At 37.7% G+C, this 18,706-nt stretch overlaps 1 long non-coding RNA gene across 1 annotated transcript; it reads left to right on the top strand.

Moving 5' to 3' along the window:
• Positions 1-289: 289 nt before the first annotated feature.
• Positions 290-2,195, top strand: LOC127445127 (uncharacterized). Its single transcript, XR_007897935.1, has 3 exons — positions 290-389; positions 889-1,027; positions 1,437-2,195. It is a non-coding gene; the product is annotated as an uncharacterized LOC127445127 (long non-coding RNA).
• Positions 2,196-18,706: the final 16,511 nt, after the last annotated feature.

Consider the following 18,706-nt stretch of genomic DNA (forward strand, 5'->3'; position numbering starts at 1 on the left):
GATTCATGCATAAATAACAGCCACCTTAATTACATGTTAGTACATGTTTGATAGTAAATGCATTACTTAACATTTGATAGTAAACTCACAAAATGTTACATCAAATGTTTGTTACATTACATGTTAAATCAAACAGGCTTAATCAGAAAGAATATACAGTACTTCAACCTTGAATTAAACATGCGTTATATAATAATTCATAAATTTGCTAACTTTTGCTTTCTGCAGTTTTTCTGCAACTGCATTATGTGGAGAGTTTGTTTCTGGTGGGGCAATAATAAGCGGCACACTCTACTGTTGGTGTTAGCTGTTCGCCACGCTTCTCTGTAATACTGGCATTTTTAATCTGAAAATATTGGTTGTTTTGTTAGACCGAATTAATGACTAAAGTAAGGGTCACACAGATCATGTTATGTGCAATGTTTAAATGTATTTTGTTATTTGAGTGTTTTATGTACTAACATTAGCCTATTAGCATTGACAGCCAGTGAGATGGGGAGAGACGAAACGAACAATATAAATCATCTAAAAGTGTATTGTAAGACTTTACAGCTAAGTTTCAGGTTTCCTTTGAGTCTGTATATTAGAGTCTGTTTAAAATTAGATTTAATCCAATATAGTTTACTTGCATTTCACATTTATTTAAAAAGAGATTTGATTTAATTCATGTAGTTTACACACAATATTTAAATTTAGCCTTTTATGTTTAATATAACATTATAATTTACTAATAAGAAATTGGTGATTTTTTTTTTTGAGATGGGAAAATTTTTAGAGGCCTATTTATTTTCTTTAACCTATATTCTGTCTGCATAATTTAAATATTTTTAATCATAGAAAAGCATGGCTGATGCATTCATCGAAAATGCCTTAAATATGTCTTCACAGAATTGTTCCTGGGAAATATAAAAGAACAGATCTCAATTCCTGGTGTCTGTCATTCATTCATCATTAAAGTTCCATCAAAAACATCTGGAGTCTAACTGCAACACTTCCTGGTCCCATTCTTGCATGGAAACAATGACAAGTACATTCTTCAGTAAATTTCTCCTTTTTTGTTCCAAAGAAGCAAGAAAGTATGAATTCATGTTTGGAATGATATAACAAAAATATCTTGATGAAAGATGAACTTGTCTTTTTTAATCACTTTTTAACACTTTCTTAATGCATGTGTATTAAATGATTTGTTAATGTAACATAATGTCATGATTTACTTAGAGGGACACATCTTTATTAACTACTCATATACTTATAATGAACATATGACTTGTTAATGCAGCATCATGTCATGACTTTACTTGAAGGGGCACATCATTATTATCTACTCGTATACTTATTATGAACTCGTGATTTGTTAATGCAGTATTCTGATTTTCTCCGCTTTTCTCCCCAATTTGGAATGCCCAATTCCCAATGCGCTCCTCGTGGTGGCGTAGTGACTCGCCTCAATCCGGATGGCGGAGGATGAATCTCAGTGGAGACAGTCAATCCGCGCATCTTATCATGTGGCTTGTTGAGCGCGTTACTGCGGAGACCTAGCGCATGTGGAGGCTTCACGCTATTCTCCGCGACATCCACGCACAACTCACCATGCACCCCACCAAGAGCGAGAACCACATTACAGCGACCATAAGGAGGTTACCCCATGTGACTCTACCCTCCCTAACAACCGGGCCAATTTGGTTGCCCAGGAGACCTGTCTGGAGTTACTCAGCACGCCCTGGATTTGAACTCGCGACTCCAGGCCCCGATTATTGACTCATTATTAACTACACAAGTACTACACTTAGTATTCATGTCAGTTAAATCACATATCTTCTATAATTTTTTGGTGGTTTGTCATGAAGATGTAGTCATAGCATGCATGTGTATGGTGAGTAAAATGTGTTGTGGGACCAATAGTGGTAGGGTGAGGGAATGGGATGGAGAATCATGCAAAATGGGTTAAGAAAAAATTATTTGTGGCAATTATTAATATATTTATTTTATTAATAAGTTTGATAAGGACGATACATGTAAATAATGGCAGAATAATCCTGTCATCTTATGATGTTTGTGGAGAAACTGCAGACAGCAAAAGTTAGTATAAAATTATGAAATATTAAATAATGCATGTTTTAAGGTTTAAGTAATGCATATTCTTTCTGATAAAGCCTGTTTGATTTCACATGTAATGTAACAAACATTTTATGTAACATTTTGGGAGTTTACTATCAAATATTTTTAATGCATTAACTATCAAACATGTACTACCATGTAATTAAGGTGGCCGTTATTCATGCATGAATCCATATGACTCCAGTCGTAGTTAAGGTTAGCTCATGTTAAACCAGGAAATAATTGCGTTTGCATAATCAGTGACGAGCGCGATTCAGAGGTTGCATCCCCCTCCCCACATTACATTTTGACTCCATTGATTATTAGGTTTAAGTTTGAGGTTTGGGTTGGGGGTTGCAGTTTATAAAACATGCATTCCTCTTCATTGTATTACATCCTGTAAACCTGAAGACAACTTGCCTCACAACTTGCTTTTTGTGCCCCTCTGTGGACATTACACCCAGAAAATTGAGATCATGCATGCTCATACGCCCAACAACACTCACCGCTTTGGCCACTGGGGGCAGTGTTTCAGATTTCTGTTAGCACAGATCAATATAAAGTAGTTTAAGAAAAGTCAACCTTCTGCAAATGTAAACAAGTATGATAAAAAGGTAAAAAAAAAAAAGGAAAAAAAAGTACTTATTCATTGTAGAGGAGGATCCAAATTCATTTAAACCAAAAATTAAGATTAAGATTTAAAAACAGTGAAAAACTAAACAGGTCAAAAATTACTCAAATATAATAGAGGATTAAATGTTTATGGCAGATGCTATTTGCACCCTGGTGTAAATAATGGTATATGCTATTTACACCCCAGTGCAAATAGTGGCAGATATTATTTGCACCCATATTTAAAACTAACTTACAGTATATGGGCATCACTGCAGTGTTTATTGTGTTTATTTAGAGTCCCACAGACACACTACATTAACTCCTACCCCTAAACCTAGCCCTAACCTTACCTTAGAAAAAATTACCTTGGTTTTTACTACAGTAACCATAGTTTCACCATGGTCATTTGTCATAAATGTACAGTAACCACAAAATTAACCATGGTTTCTATAATACCACCATACTGCACTAACACCATGGTTAATTGCATTAAAACTATGGTTTCTGCCAAAAAACATGGTTACTACAAATTACTATAGTAAAACAGTGATGCAATCTACACACAAGTGATGCCGAGCCACAGGAATGAGTGTGGTCGACAGACCCCATCTCCGGCTCAAACCTGCACTCCCCGACATTGACCTTGACCAAATCACTGCATTGAATATTCATTTTTTTCTATTATTTGAAGTAGTATTAAAGGAAATATTGAGAGTGGAAACAGGAAATCAGCTGGGAAAAAAGTGGGACAAAAGGCGGATTACAAAATAAACTATTAAAGTCTACATGAATTGTTCACCCGGTTCCCACTTCCTCATTGATAGGGAAGGCAGGGATCTGCCACAATGACAAAAAGATTTGAATTTTGTAAAATTGAATTTTAGACATGTGGCATTTAACAAAATTGAATTTTCCATGGCGCATTTTATAGTATGGAATTTGAATTTCTCAAATTTGAATTCTAGAAGTGGCATTTAAAAAAAATTTAATTGTTTTTGCATTCAAATCTTTTTGTCATTAATCTAGCTCTATAAAATATGCTATCCACGTTTTATAGTTTTATAATCTTACTCTATGCCAATTGTCTCATTTGTTTCTCATTTTAGGAGAAATGTCTGAAAAAGTTGCTACTTGAAGAAGAGTTGCGAATTCTATGAAAGAGCAACCTCTGAATCAGGTCAGCCATCCAAACCATCCAAAATGCCAGCTTGCACACCCAAATAAAACATTTTCCATGCATCTATTTTTCCGTGCATCAACTGGAAGATTCGGGTTGACTCCAAACAACAAGTAATGTGGTGAGTATCCAGTGGTTGCATATGGTGTTACATTATAAGCATAAACCAACTCAGGAAGGTGTTCTGGCCAACGCTTTTTCTTTCAGAGGGAAGTGTACATAATAGATCATGGAGCGTTATGTTAAAGCACTCGCATTGAGCGTTACCCTGAGGTATAGGGTATGGTGCAGGTTTTCTTTACACCATACATTCTACACAGCTCAGCAATTATCTCACTTTCAAAATTTCTGCCTTGATCAGAATGCAATCGTTCAGGCACACCGTGTTTCATGAACCACTCTTTCAGAAGGATCTTGGCAGTGGTATCCTTGGTTGTAAATGCCTATATGAACTTTTTGAAAAAATCAGTCACAATTAATATGTTGTTATGGCAATCAGAGGCAGGTTAAAGCACAGTAAAATCTACTGCCACTACTTCAAGGGGCCTTAGAACCAGAAATGGCTTCATAGGAGGATGTATCCTTGGCTGTGGCAACTTGGTTAAGATGCACCACTGACACTTTTTGAACCACTGCTCTACATTATTATACATGCCAACCCAGAAGCATCATTGCCTAAACAGGTTTAGCATGCGATCAATGCCCTGATGTCCCATACTGTTATGAACACATTCAAGGACCTGTTCTTTTAGATATGAAGGTAAGAGCAGCTGTTGAAATTCACCACAGTGTTGGACATTCACAATGCGATAAAGCAAGCAATTCAGCTCTCTTACACACTTCCACTGCTTTATCAGTGACAGTACAGACTTTGATAGACCAGATCTCTCACGAGTGGTGGGGTTTTGTTTACGTTCCTAAAAGGTTCTGAGAGTGGGATCTTTCCTTTGAAAATACTTCAGTTCAGCTGTTGTATGACCCGGCAGAGTAGGCGTACATCCTTGAGGGTTACTGCCTTCCTCTACTCCACACTCTAAAGCATGAATCTGTCTAACCCTAAAGCACTTTTCACCAGCCATCACTAAGTCAGGCTCTAAGGATATTCTTTTGTTTATTATATTGCAGATGGCAAAACAGTCATCATATTCTGCATCCTCAGGAGTGGCAGGCTCCCCGGCTGATGGCTGCATAGAGTGGGCATCAGCAGCTGCATTATGCCATCCTGTGTGGTATTTCACCTCAAAATCAAAGACGGCTAATTGAGTGATCCATCTTTGCTCAATTGCACTGAGCTTGGTCATTTTTAGAGGGTTTTTATCTGTTATAACCACAAACTTGGAACCCAATAGATAACCACAGAATTTTTCAGATATAGCCCTCTTCAGGGCCAAGCTTCATGCTACTGTCATTTCTGTCATTACTTTCTGCTTTATGAAGTCTCCTACTGGCATAAGATATGACTCTCCTTCACTCACCCTGCTGCTGGTATAAGACAGCACCCAAGCCTTCACTGCTTGCATCAGTCTCCAATGTGAAAGGAAGATTGAAATCTGCATACCCCATCACAGGAGCAGAAGTAAGCTTCTCCTTCAGCAGCTCAAATGCTAATTGACACTCTGATGACCACAAAGCACTAATCTCTCTATTTGTGGTGCCAAACTGCTTGATACACAGTTTCACTAAATCATGGAGGGGGGCAGCAATTCTAGAAAAATCCTCAATGAACTTTCTGTAGTAACCACAGAACCCCAAGAATGAGTGTAATTCCTTAACTGTACTGGGAATTTTCCATTGCTTGACTGCTTCAACTTTACCTTGATCAGTACCAATACATCAAGCTGAGATCTGATGACCTAAGAAAGTTACTGCAAGAAATGACACTTCTCAGGCTTAACTTTGAAACCTGTTTCTTTTAATATGTTAAAGATTATTTACTGTCTCTGCAAGTGCTCAGGAAAAGTGGGCAAGTACACTAGTATGTCATCAAGGTACACTGACATGATCTGAAAAATGATATCACCCATGGAAACCTACATAAGATGTTGAAACGTTGAAGGTCCATTGCAAACCCCAAAGGGCATTCGAGAATACTCAAAGATCCCAAATGGTGTCGTAAATCTGGTCTTATGCCTGCCTCGCTCGTGGACAGCAACCTGATGATATCCACTAGCTAAATCAATGGAAGAAAATAACTTTTCTCCTTGTAGTGCATCAAAGGTTTCATCTATCCTAGGCAGAGGAAACACGTCCCACTTGGTCTTTGAATTCAGCTGCCTGTAATCGACACAAAGCCTGAGACTGCCATCAGTTTTCCTAACCAGCACAATAGGTGAAGCATAAGCACTAGTGCTTTCTTGGATCACTCCTTTCTTAAGGAGCTTGGTGATATGTTCTCTGACTTCCCTATACTGAGTGGATTGGATACGCCTATTAGGCTGTGCCACCGGTACATCATCCACCATGTGAATCTCATGTTGCACTTTGTCTGTAAAACCGAGGTCTTCATCCTCGGAGCAAAAACATCAGAGTACTTCATCAACAAATCACTCAGCTCTGCCTGTTGTCCAGGAGTACCACCAATGTGTAGCTTGTTGAGAAACTTTTTGGAGCTGTCCTCCAATAACTGACTGTCTTTTGTGTTTACGATTATCTCTTCAATATAAGCAGAAATTCTCTGAAATCTCACTTCACACGTCTCATTGGACTTCACACTCTTGACACGAGACAGAGTAGCAAGTTTGGTTCTGGCCTGTAACCAGATATTTTCTGGGGAGAGGTTCACAATCTGTACAGGAAACAACAGTTTCTCTGAAGACACAAGAGAGGGAACAACAATCAGACCGCCAGGTAAGGGTGTGTTTTCTGGTTCCAACAGGAAATCTTGTGAACCATCATTTAACATATTCTTTGCTCCCTAGACCATTACCATTGTAATTGATGAAGCAAATATGTGTACCATGTCTTTTCCAGCTACTCTTTCCTTCACTTCTCTAGACTGCTGGCAATCTGCATCTGATGAAATGCCTCCCTCCAATCAGACTGCAACTCTCCACCTAGGGTAGTATCATACTCTGTATGAACCAGTTGTCTACATCTGCTAATGATGTTCATGCCAATGAGGGCTGTTACAGCAGAAGAATTTGGTATGTCTCTGACTACTTAAAAAACCACACTCAAAGTCCAACTCAAGATAACCTAGATAAGGTATATCTAAACCATTGGCAGATGTAATCTTCAGCCAACCTGCTGTAGACAGCATATCTTCATTCTCCCCAGACAGGTGTTCTCTGAAGAAAGTCTCAGAAATAGTACTGCTTGGCTTCCTGTATCAAGTAAACAAGAGGCCATTACTCCACTAATCTTTAGATTAGCGACAGGACATTTTCCCACAGCACGCTGGAGTAGTCGGTCATGACAAGTGTTGATACTGGCTGAGCCTATAGACTGCCCTCACACTGCCTAGCTCACAGCAAGCGAGGGTGCAAGTTTCCCTGCTGCACTGACGATGTAGCATTTTCTGTGACAGTCAGTTTTTCTTCATACACCTCTTAGCTATGTGTACTACACCATTACACCAGAAACATATTGGCTGACCATCATCTGTAAACCTTGGCTGCATATTGGGATTACAATGGGCCACAGGTTCTGACTTAGTGCACTGCAAAGTATGTGACATTTTATATTTACTCAAAGAATTGTCAAACTATGAACAAAACCGGGAGCTCTCCTGAGCAACGCATTCTCCCACGTCTCTAACACGAGAGAGTGCCGAAAAACCCTAAGGGGCCACATCCAATTTATGATAAGAGTCAAATTTCATGAAATTTCTCCACTTGGCTACACACACATAAATATATATATATATATATATATATACTGTATGTATTTCTGTCAGACAAATTATGATTTAATAACCAAACCCATCAAATTTCAATAGCATTACATGTTACATTCTTGACATAATGTACCAGAACATCAATAGCTTAGTATGGGTACCGTTGTTCACATTTTGTCTGTAATGTTTAAGACAAAAATCTTGCCGTCTTGCCCTGCTGTGGACTGCCAATGTCATGAAATCATTTGCGGTGAAGGTGCATTGTGCAGACAAAGGCACCAGAGAGAGCTTTACTAGAGTGCTCAATCCTCAACATGCAAACCTCCAAATTGAGTTATGAAAATTTTAGCAGAACATTAATACAAAAATGGCCCAGCACAGTCTACTGGCAGCAATGTGGATAATCAGACTGCCACTCTTCTGCTTAATGGAAGCATGGCAGGAACTCATCTTGAATACTGATCTCCTCTCTTTTCTCCATTACTCTCCCACAAACCCTCAAAGTACAAAGTTCAACCCCATTCTTTGTTTGAAACAACCTACAGTACTGCATGCAGTTTTAACAAATAATAGTTCCGGCGTTTGTGATTATGGTGTCATTGAATTGGCTTGTGCATGTGGGTGGCCATTATGCTTGAATATGTAGAGGATGATTACGGTTGGTGTCACTGGCTAACTTTGGCTCTGTGAATGATGGTAGTGTATGGAATTTGTAGTCTGAACAATGGCTTTTCTCCGGTGGCAATCACCTGTATAATTACTGTGCAGTTTCTGAACAATGGCAAGATCTGAAAGGTAATTGCGCAGGTATAATCCCTGTCTCTAACCACTCAGAAAAGTTGTACATATTCAACGGCTGCACTTGGAGAATATTAAGTCTTTTGAAAAGCCCAAGTATTGTATGTACATTTACACAAAGGATTTTGGTTTGAGAGCTAGTAGTGAATTAGAATAAGGTGTACAAATGCTTTATGAGTGAGTTGCAAATTTGTGCTGAATGCAGTTAAATCAGTTTATCTTTAAGGATTAATTATGTAAGGGATCTTTTACAGTCAGCCAGAGATTATCTCAAAATAAACCCAGACAGGGTGATCTAGACCCTGATGTTATGCAGGGTTTATTTTGTAAATGACTGGCTGACTTTTATTATCCTACTTATTACACAGCTAGTAAAAACAAACAAACAAACACACAAACAAATAAATACATTTAAAAAGTTTAACACATCTAGTTAAAAAACCACAAACAATGTATATATATATATATATAGTGACCCAAAAACCTTTTTTTTTTTTTCTTTTTTTTTGGACGTTTAAGCTGAACTTAAAAAAGCATGAATTCCTTTGCATTTGAGAACAAAACTTCAAGCCAATTTGCATTTATTGTAAATAAAGATAACAAGCACACTTTTCACGCAGAAAATTTAACAAAAAGAAGCTTGTTATGTTTTAAATTATAAAACAACAGATATTTGATTTAAAATTAAGACAAAACATTATTTGGACACTTGATAATCTTCATTAAAGCTTCATTAAAGATTTCATGTTCAAGTATTTTAGTTTTTTAGTTGACTTTCTGTCCTTTCATTTGCAGAACTTCTTGAGAATGTCTGGGCATAGAATCAGTAAGTTTCTGTAAAAACTAATTTAATAAATACAATTTTATTTATAAAAATAAATAAATAAACAAATGGTGATTTCAGTTAGAGACCTGGAGACATGAAACTAGCATAGCTTGGTTGCCTGGGACAATGGTCAATTTTACAAAATTATTTGATCGCTGAATGTGATTGACCAATCTGAGTAAAGTATTCCTGAAAGCTTTGTAATTATGAATTACAGTGCATTCAGAAAGTATTTAGCCCTTCATTTTTCTTTTTTATGTTGCAGCCTTATGCTAAAATGCTTAAAATTATTATTTTTTTCACATCAATTTATACTCCATACCCCATAATGACAAAGCAAAAACCAGATTTTTGATAACTAAAAAGAAAAAACTGAAATATCACATTGACATAAGTGTTCAGACCCTTTGCTATGACACTTGAAATTTAGCTCAGGTGCATCCCATTTCTCTAGATCATCTTTGAGATCTTTCTACACTTTGACTGGAGTCCACCTGTGGCAAATTTAATTGAATGGACATGATTTGGAAGGCACACACCTGTCCATTTAAGGTCTCACATCTGAAAATGCATATTAGCCATGAGGTCAAAGGGACTGCCGCCAGAGCTCAGAGACAAGATTGTGTCGAGGCACAGATCTGGGGAAGGCTACAAAAAATTTTCGGCTGCTTTGAAGGTTCCCAGTAGCACAGTGGCCTCTATAATTCTTAAATGGAAGAAGTTTGGAACAACCAGGACTCTTCCTAGAGCTGGCTGCCCAGCCAAACTGAGCAATCGGGGGAGAAGGGCCTTGGTAAGAGAGGTGACCAAGAACCCGATGGTCACTCTGGTTGAGCTCCAGAGATCATGTGTGGAAATGGGAGAAACTTGCAGAAGGACAACCATCATTGCAGCACTCCACCGATCTGGGCTTTATGGCAGAGTGGCCAGGCAGAAGCCTCTCCTCAGTGCAAGACACATGAAAGCCTGCATGGAATTTGCAAAAAAGCACCTAAAGCACTCTCAGACTGTGAAAAACAAGATTTTCTGGTTTAATGAAACAAAGATTGAACTCTCTCGCCTCAATTCCAAGCATCATGTTTGGAGAAAACCAGGCACCACTCATCACCTGTGCAATGCCATCCCAACGGTGAAGCATGGTGGTGGTAGCTTCATGCTGTGGGGGTGTTTTTCAGGGGCTGGGACTGGGAGACTGGTCAGGGTTGAAGGAAAGCTGAACATCGAAAAATACAGAGATATCCTTTATGAAAATCGCTCAAGACCTCAGACTGGGCCGAAAGTTCACCTTCCAACAGGACAATGACCCTTAGCACACAGCCAAGACAACACAAGAGTGGCTTAGAGACAACTCTGTGAATGTTCTTGAGTGGACCAGCCAGAGCCTGGACTTTAACCCAATCGAAAATCTCTGGAGAGACTTGAAAACAGCTGTCTACTGATGGCCCCCCTCCAACCTGACAAAGCTTGAGAGGATCTGCAGAGAAGAATGGCAGAAAATCCCCAAATCCATGTGTGCAAAGCTTGTCGCATCATACCCAAAAAGACTTGAGGCTGTGATCGCTGCCAAAGGTGCTTCAACTAAGTACTGAGTTACGGGTCTGAATACTTTGTCATTATGGGGTATGGAGTGTAGATTGATGAGAAAAAAATAATAATTTAAACATTTTAGCATAGTCTGCAACAAAACAAAATGTGAAGAGAAAAAAATGAAGGGGTCTGAAGATTTTATGAATGCACTGTATATTTGCAGTTGTTCTAAACAAAATTTTATTTGTCTATCTTTCATCTTTCTGTCGTCTTTTTGCATTTGATTAATTAGCACTTTTTTCAGTACTTGTGCACAGCTGCTCCTTATGTATGGCATGATCAACACACTACATTCTATGCCACTGCTCCAACTCTAAAAGCTACCTTAAGCAAGTTTAGAAACAGCATCTTTGATCTGATCCCATTTCTTGATGCTGGATTTGTCACTGGCCTATAGGTGCCAGTATTGTCATAAGTATTGTGTCCATCTGAAACCCGTGCTTGAGCGTACACAAGCTGTATTTGGCCTGGCTCCTGCCTCTCTACTTTTCTGTCTCACTCTCTGAAAATACACCTGTGATATCAGTGAGCCACACACCCCCTATAGCAGACCGTTTCATCTCTCATTTACCACACTGGTTCCCTCCCTCTCTTTTCAAGTGTCTTTCACTCTCAGTCTGGCCCTAACCGAAGTGCTAATGGTTAGAAAATAGATTGTGTACCATACCACCAATATTAACAGCTTCTGCCCTCCAAAAACTGCTTTCTTCCTGCCAGCCATTGTTAAAACTGCTTAGCCTTCCTAATCAGAGAGCAATGCTAATAACCTAGGTAAACAAGTCCCTGAATGGACTTAATAAACACGCTCCTCATTAAAGAAGAACTTGATTTAATTGCGTGTGGGGCTGAGCTTCCCCGTCTTAAGGCTACAGTGGGAAAACTCTTAACCAGGGGTAAATCCATACATATTGTTCCAGATCGTACACCTAAATCTGAATGTATCGGGAGAAAAAAGAGGGAGAACAGATAAAGAAAACAAGTGAATGGGAGTCCACATGAAGGACAATGAAGAGAAGATGTGAGAACAGGATACAGTCAGTGAGAGAGAGAGAGAGAGAGAGAGAGAGAGATCTAACTTATCCACAAAGTTCCCCATGAAAATATAGACACAGTCTGGTGCACACAACTGAAATGGAAAATCATTTAGAAATTATGGAAACATAGGAGGTGGAATGTACCTTTTCCGCTCAGAATATAATGTCATGGAGAGATGGCATCATTTTACAATTTATAATTTGGATGATTTTGCAACATTACTAATGTTTTTGGAAGTATTTTTGATTAATTTAATGCATCCTTGGTAAACAGAAGCATCGGTTTTTTATACAGGTGCATCTCAATAAATTAGAATGTTGTGGAAAAGTTCATTTATTTCAGTAATTCAACTCAAATTGTGAAACTCGTGTATTAAATAAATTCAATGCACACAGACTGAAGTAGTTTAAGTCTTTGGTTCTTTTAATTGTGATGATTTTGGCTCACATTTAACAAAAACCCACCAATTCACTATCTCAAAAAATTAGAATACATCATAAGACCAATAAAAAAAACAGTTTTAGTGAATTGTTGGCCTTCTGGAAAGTATGTTCATTTACTGTATACGTACTCAATACTTGGTAGGGGCTCCTTTTGCTTTAATTACTGCCTCAATTCGGCGTGGCATGGAGGTGATCAGTTTGTGGCACTGCTGAGGTGGTATGGAAGCCCAGGTTTCTTTGACAGTGGCCTTCAGCTCATCTGCATTTTTTGGTCCCTTGTTCCTCATTTTCCTCTTGACAATACACCATAGATTCTCTATGGGGTTCAGGTCTGGTGAGTTTGCTGGCCAGTCAAGCACACCAACACCATGGTCATTTAACCAACTTTTGGTGCTTTTGGCAGTGTGGGCAGGTGCCAAATCCTGCTGGAAAATGAAATCAGCATCTTTAAAAAGCTGGTCAGCAGAAGGAAGCATGAAGTGCTCCAGAACTTTCTTGGTAAACGGGTGCAGTGACTTTGGTTTTCAAAAAACACAATGGACCAACACCAGCAGATGACATTGCACCCCAAATCATCACAGACTGTGGAAACTTAACACTGGACTTCAAGCAACTTGGGCTATGAGCTTCTCCACCCTTCCTCCAGACTCTAGGACCTTGGTTTCCAAATGAAATACAAAACTTGCTCTCATCTGAAAAGAGGACTTTGGACCACTGGGCAACAGTCCAGTTCTTCTTCTCCTTAGCCCAGGTAAGACGCCTCTGATGTTGTCTGTGGTTCAGGAGTGGCTTAACAAGAGGAATACGACAACTGTAGCCAAATTCCTTGACATGTCTGTGTGTGGTGGCTCTTGATGCCTTGACCCAGCCTCAGTCCATTCCTTGTGAAGTTCACCCAAATTCTTGAATCGATTTTGCTTGACAATCCTCATAAGGCTGCGGTTCTCTCGGTTGGTTGTGCATCTTTTTCTTCAACACTTTTTCCTTCCACTCAACTTTCTGTTAACATGCTTGGATACAGCACTCTGTGAACAGCCAGCTTCTTTAGCAATGAATGTTTGTGGCTTACCCTCCTTGTGAAGGGTGTCAATGATTGTCTTCTGGATAACTGTCAGATCAGCAGTCTTCCCCATGGTTGTGTAGCCTAGTGAACCAAACTGAGAGACCATTTTGAAGGCTCAGGAAACCTTTGCAGGTGTTTTGATTTGATTTGATTAGCTGATTGGCATGTCACCATATTCTAATTTTTTGAGATAGTGAATTGGTGGGTTTTTGTTAAATGTGAGCCAAAATCATCACAATTAAAAGAACCAAAGACTTAAACTACTTCAGTCTGTGTGCATTGAATTTATTTAATACACAAGTTTCACAATTTGAGTTGAATTACTGAAATAAATGAACTTTTCCACGACATTCTAATTTATTGAGATGCACCTGTAAATGTGTTAAACATTTTATATACATATTAATTATAAAATATAATTAACACATTGTAACGAGGAGGGCGGGGCCGGACTGTGAATGCGCACGGCCGGCCCCCAATCGGGCTAATCAGCTGAGGAAAAGAATAAAGGCTGATTGGGGGCCGGCAGTGCGCACTCATAGTCCGGCCCCGCCCTCCTCGTTATACACATTTTTTGAGTGAGGTATAGTTAATATATTATTTAAAATAAAACAAATATTTCAATAGGAAATCTAATTATTTTAATTCTGTATTAGAATGATTATAATAGTAGCCTAATATATAATAAAATGTAATATTAAAATATAATAATGTAGAATTACATATGTACATGATATCTGAAGCATTTTAAAAGTAAAATATAATTAACATTTTTAATGAAAAATATATATAAAAAACTGCCATGCATATCATAGCATATCAAACTGATTTCTTCAAGCCAATTGATTATTAATATCAAAAATAGGAGAAAATGCTCTCATACCATAAATTACTATGCCTTGAAATTAAGATATCCTAAAAAAAGATGTTTAGATGCTAAAATAATGTCTTGAAACTGAAATTAACATTATCTTTCACCGATTCATGTTGAAGCAATAAAAAATATTAACGATATATACATTTAAAAATATTAACTATATATAACTGAAAACAATAAAATACAATTTAAATCGATTAGACTAACCTGTTAACAGCTATATTTATTCTATATAGAAAATGTAGTCCCATTGTAAACCAGATCTGCATAAGCTTGTTTCTAACTATGTGAACAGAACTGATCAAACAATGAATCTGAATTACAAAATGGGCCATACTTAAAAGTGATCTCTTCTGCCACATTGCTGCAGCACTCTGTCCAATCTCTCCAATGGGGTTTAAATCTTTTGAAGCATGGATGAAAACTGACAGTGGTTATTTCTCATCATGGTCTGACAGTATTATGTGTCACAAGTGCTCAATATGGTCAAGTCATTTTTAATTGTATAGCGCTTTTCACAACACACATCGTTTCAAAGCAGCTTTACAGAAAATCATGCATTTACAAAAGATGAAACTGTAATATATCTACAAAATCTTAGTGATCATTGTGTAATTTGATCAAATATGATTGTAAACTGTGTATACAAATTAAATAATTGTATTTAGAACACCTGTGAGCAAGCTGAAGGTGACTGTGGCAAGGAACACAAAACTGTAATGAATGATAGTGAGACAAACAAACCCAAGAGCAGAGGAACAGTTCAAAGGATTTATTAACAATAATAATGAGCAGTCACTGGGTTGAGGAATGCAGAAGATCCCGACCCTGGGCTGCAGTGGGAAGCGATCTTCAATGGTGTGTACGTCGTAGTTGTGCAAGGGGCAATACGTGAAGAGTGTTCGTAGGATGAGTGTGTGCATTGTGGAAGTCAGGAACAGATTCGTAGAATCAGTTCCAGCAGAGATGAGTGAACTTTACTCCCTACACGCGGGCAGAGACCATCCTCCGTGGAAGACCAGCTGACACGCAGCAATACTGGAAGGCAACCACACAACTGACATGCGGGCAACCAACAGATACATGAGACAGGACCAACTAGGCAGAGAGAGTGAGATTAGTACTCAACAACAAACAACAATCTAGCAAAGATACTTCTTGTTTAATGGCGATTAACTCTTTAGGAGCATTATCGCCACATACTGTACTGGATGGCAAATTAAACTTGCATGGGTGATGAGTCTGAAGTTTAAAATCTGTATGGATGTTTCATACTCCTTCCCAATCTGTGGACAAATCAGAGCGTATGCTCATGCTAGCGCTGCGTGTTCAGCTTCTCTAACATTCACAATTAGTTCTTCATGCTCCAGATTAGGTTGAGTATTTCCATCCACACATATTATATTCTAGAGTCATATATAAATTTAATTAGTGCTCTGTATACCTGTCTGTCCATATAAACCTTTTCCTAAAATATCCTCATCCTTCATTCTGTCCTCCCCATTCTTAAAGTGACCAAATAATATATCACGATATATATTATATTTACTACACATAAAAAGCACATGACATACATTTTCAGATACACCACACACATCACATAATCCATTTTCATGCAAACCCATAAGTGCCAGTGTTGATTTCAACCCTGTATGTCCCAGTCTTCTAGACTATCTAGACAGCAATACTTCTTCTTTTCTATTTCCTCCCTGGCAATTTATCCTCCCTACTGTCTATGTAATACTATAACACCATCTCCCTGAGTTACTACTGTCCCATCTAATTTGCCACTTATTCATTAACTTTCTTTAAAATCGATTTTGCCTCCTTTTTCCCCATAGGTACTTTAACATCCACCTCCCTCTTGTCTAGTGCTTTTTTTTTGCTAGTTTATCAGCAACTTCATTACCAGATACCCCAACATATGCTGGTACCCAACAAAAATACAACGCTATTCCAGCCTCTTTCAGTCTGTATAATGCTAAATATACTTCCATTAATAAATCTTTTCTGTCTGATCTTGCATGTATTATACTAATTAAAGCTGAAGAAGAATCTGAGCATATTACTACTTTGTTTGGTCTGACTTGTTCAACCCATTGTAATCCTATTATTATAGCTGTTAACTCTGCAGTGTACACAGATAACTCATCGGGCAATTTCAAACTAATTTGTGTTTTAAATTTCGGAATATATAAACCTATTCCAACTTTTTGACTGACAGGTTCCTAAGAACCATCTGTAAATATTTGTAAAATTGAATAAAATGTGTTATTTAAAATAGCATTAACCTCGTTTCCAATGTATTCTTCTTTGGACTAATCTAGTAAGCTCAAATCTTCCAGCGGTTCAGGGACTCTCCATGGTGGAGCATCAGTAAGTGGTACATTAGGACAGAAGATCTTATTGTCCATGCCACATTCCTTAGCCCACATTCTACTCTTCCATCCAAAACTATGTCATCCATCACATGAATATTCCCAGCACTCCTCCAATACTTTGCGAGTAAGATGATTATTCACTGATTGTTAAAGATTCACCCAGTATGTCACTGCCATTTTTTCCCTTCTAAGATCTAGAGGCATCTCTCCCATTTATACCCCAATTGCATCTACAGAGGATATTTTAACTGCTCCACAACATATTCTTAATGCTCTGGATTGAATAACATCTAGTTTTTTTCAGTAGACTTGGTTGCCGACCCGTATACAATGCATCCATAATCAAAGCAAGAACGAATCAATGCTTGATACATGCACAACAATTCATTACGACTAGCTCCCCAATTGTGACTAGCAACCGTACGCATGCAATTTATGATCTTTTTACACTTTGATTCAATTTTACTTATATGCACTTTCCATGTTAATTTTTCATCAAACCATAAACCAAGAAGTTTAAAAACGGGTACTCTTTCCAATGTTTGATCATACAACTTCAGATCTAAATGTTCAGTCCTCTTGTTCTTTGTGAATAGCATATATTGTGTTTTTGAAATTGAAAACTTTAGACCCCAATCCAGTGACCATTCCTCCACTTCTTTAATTGACACCTGTATGCCTTTAACTACATTTTTAATATTACGGCCTCTCTTCCATAATGCTCCGTCATCTGCATAAAGAGCTAATCCTATTCCTGGTTTTTTAACTTTATCAAAAACATCATTAATCATTAAATTAAACAATATTGGGCTAATTGCACTACCCTGTGGAGTTCCATTTAGAACATTATAAGGAGCTGATAGTTCTTTTCCAATTTTAACCTGAAAAGTGCGTTCGAATAAAAAGTCTAAAACCCAGTTATAAAATTTGCCACCTATTCCAGTTTTATTCAGTTTAATTAGCAAACCTTCCCTCCACAAAGTGTCATAAGCCTTTTCTATGTCAAAGAAGACTGAAATCATGTATTCTTTCATTATAAAAGCTTTTTTAACTTCATTTTCAAACAATACCAAAGCATCTACTGTAGACCTACTTTTCCTGAAACCACTTTGAAATGTTGATAACACTTCCCTTTTCTCCAAAATGTAATTCAGTCGCCTCACAATCATTTTTTCCATTACTTTACATAGCGTAGAGGTAAGAACGATGGGTCTATAACTACTAGGTTTAGTTATATCTTTGCCAGGCTTAGCTAGAGGGAGCACAATTGCAGTTTTCCATTGCTTGGGAAGGACACCCACATTCCATATATAATTATATAAGTCCAATAATGTATCTAATGCTTTTGATGATAATTTCTTTAAGATTTTATAACTTATATCTTTACCTGGTGTTGTATTCTTTGAGTTATTAATAGCTGTTTTTAAATCAAAATAATTAAACTCATCATCCAAACTACTATTAAAATCTTGCTTTTTCTTGCAAGTATTTCCATATGTATTCCTAATTTGTTGTCGTCTTGTTAAGAATGTATCTAAATTCTCAATGCTATGAGCTTTAGCAAATGTTTGAGCCAACATTATATATATAATGGCGATTAACTCTTTAGGAGCATTATCGCCACATACTGTACTGGATGGCAAATTAAACTTGCATGGGTGATGAGTCTGAAGTTTAAAATCTGTATGGATGTTTCATACTCCTTCCCAATCTGTGGACAAATCAGAGCGCATGCTCATGCTAGCGCTGCGTGTTCAGCTTCTCTAACATTCACAATTAGTTCTTCATGCTCCAGATTAGGTTGAGTATTTCCATCCACACATATTATATTCTAGAGTCATATATAAATTTAATTAGTGCTCTGTATACCTGTCTGTCCATATAAACCTTTTCCTAAAATATCCTCATCCTTCATTCTGTCCTCCCCATTCTTAAAGTGACCAAATAATATATCACGATATATATTATATTT

Source organism: Myxocyprinus asiaticus, chromosome 8, assembly GCF_019703515.2.
Source record: "Myxocyprinus asiaticus isolate MX2 ecotype Aquarium Trade chromosome 8, UBuf_Myxa_2, whole genome shotgun sequence".
Classification (NCBI taxonomy): Eukaryota; Metazoa; Chordata; class Actinopteri; order Cypriniformes; family Catostomidae; genus Myxocyprinus; species Myxocyprinus asiaticus.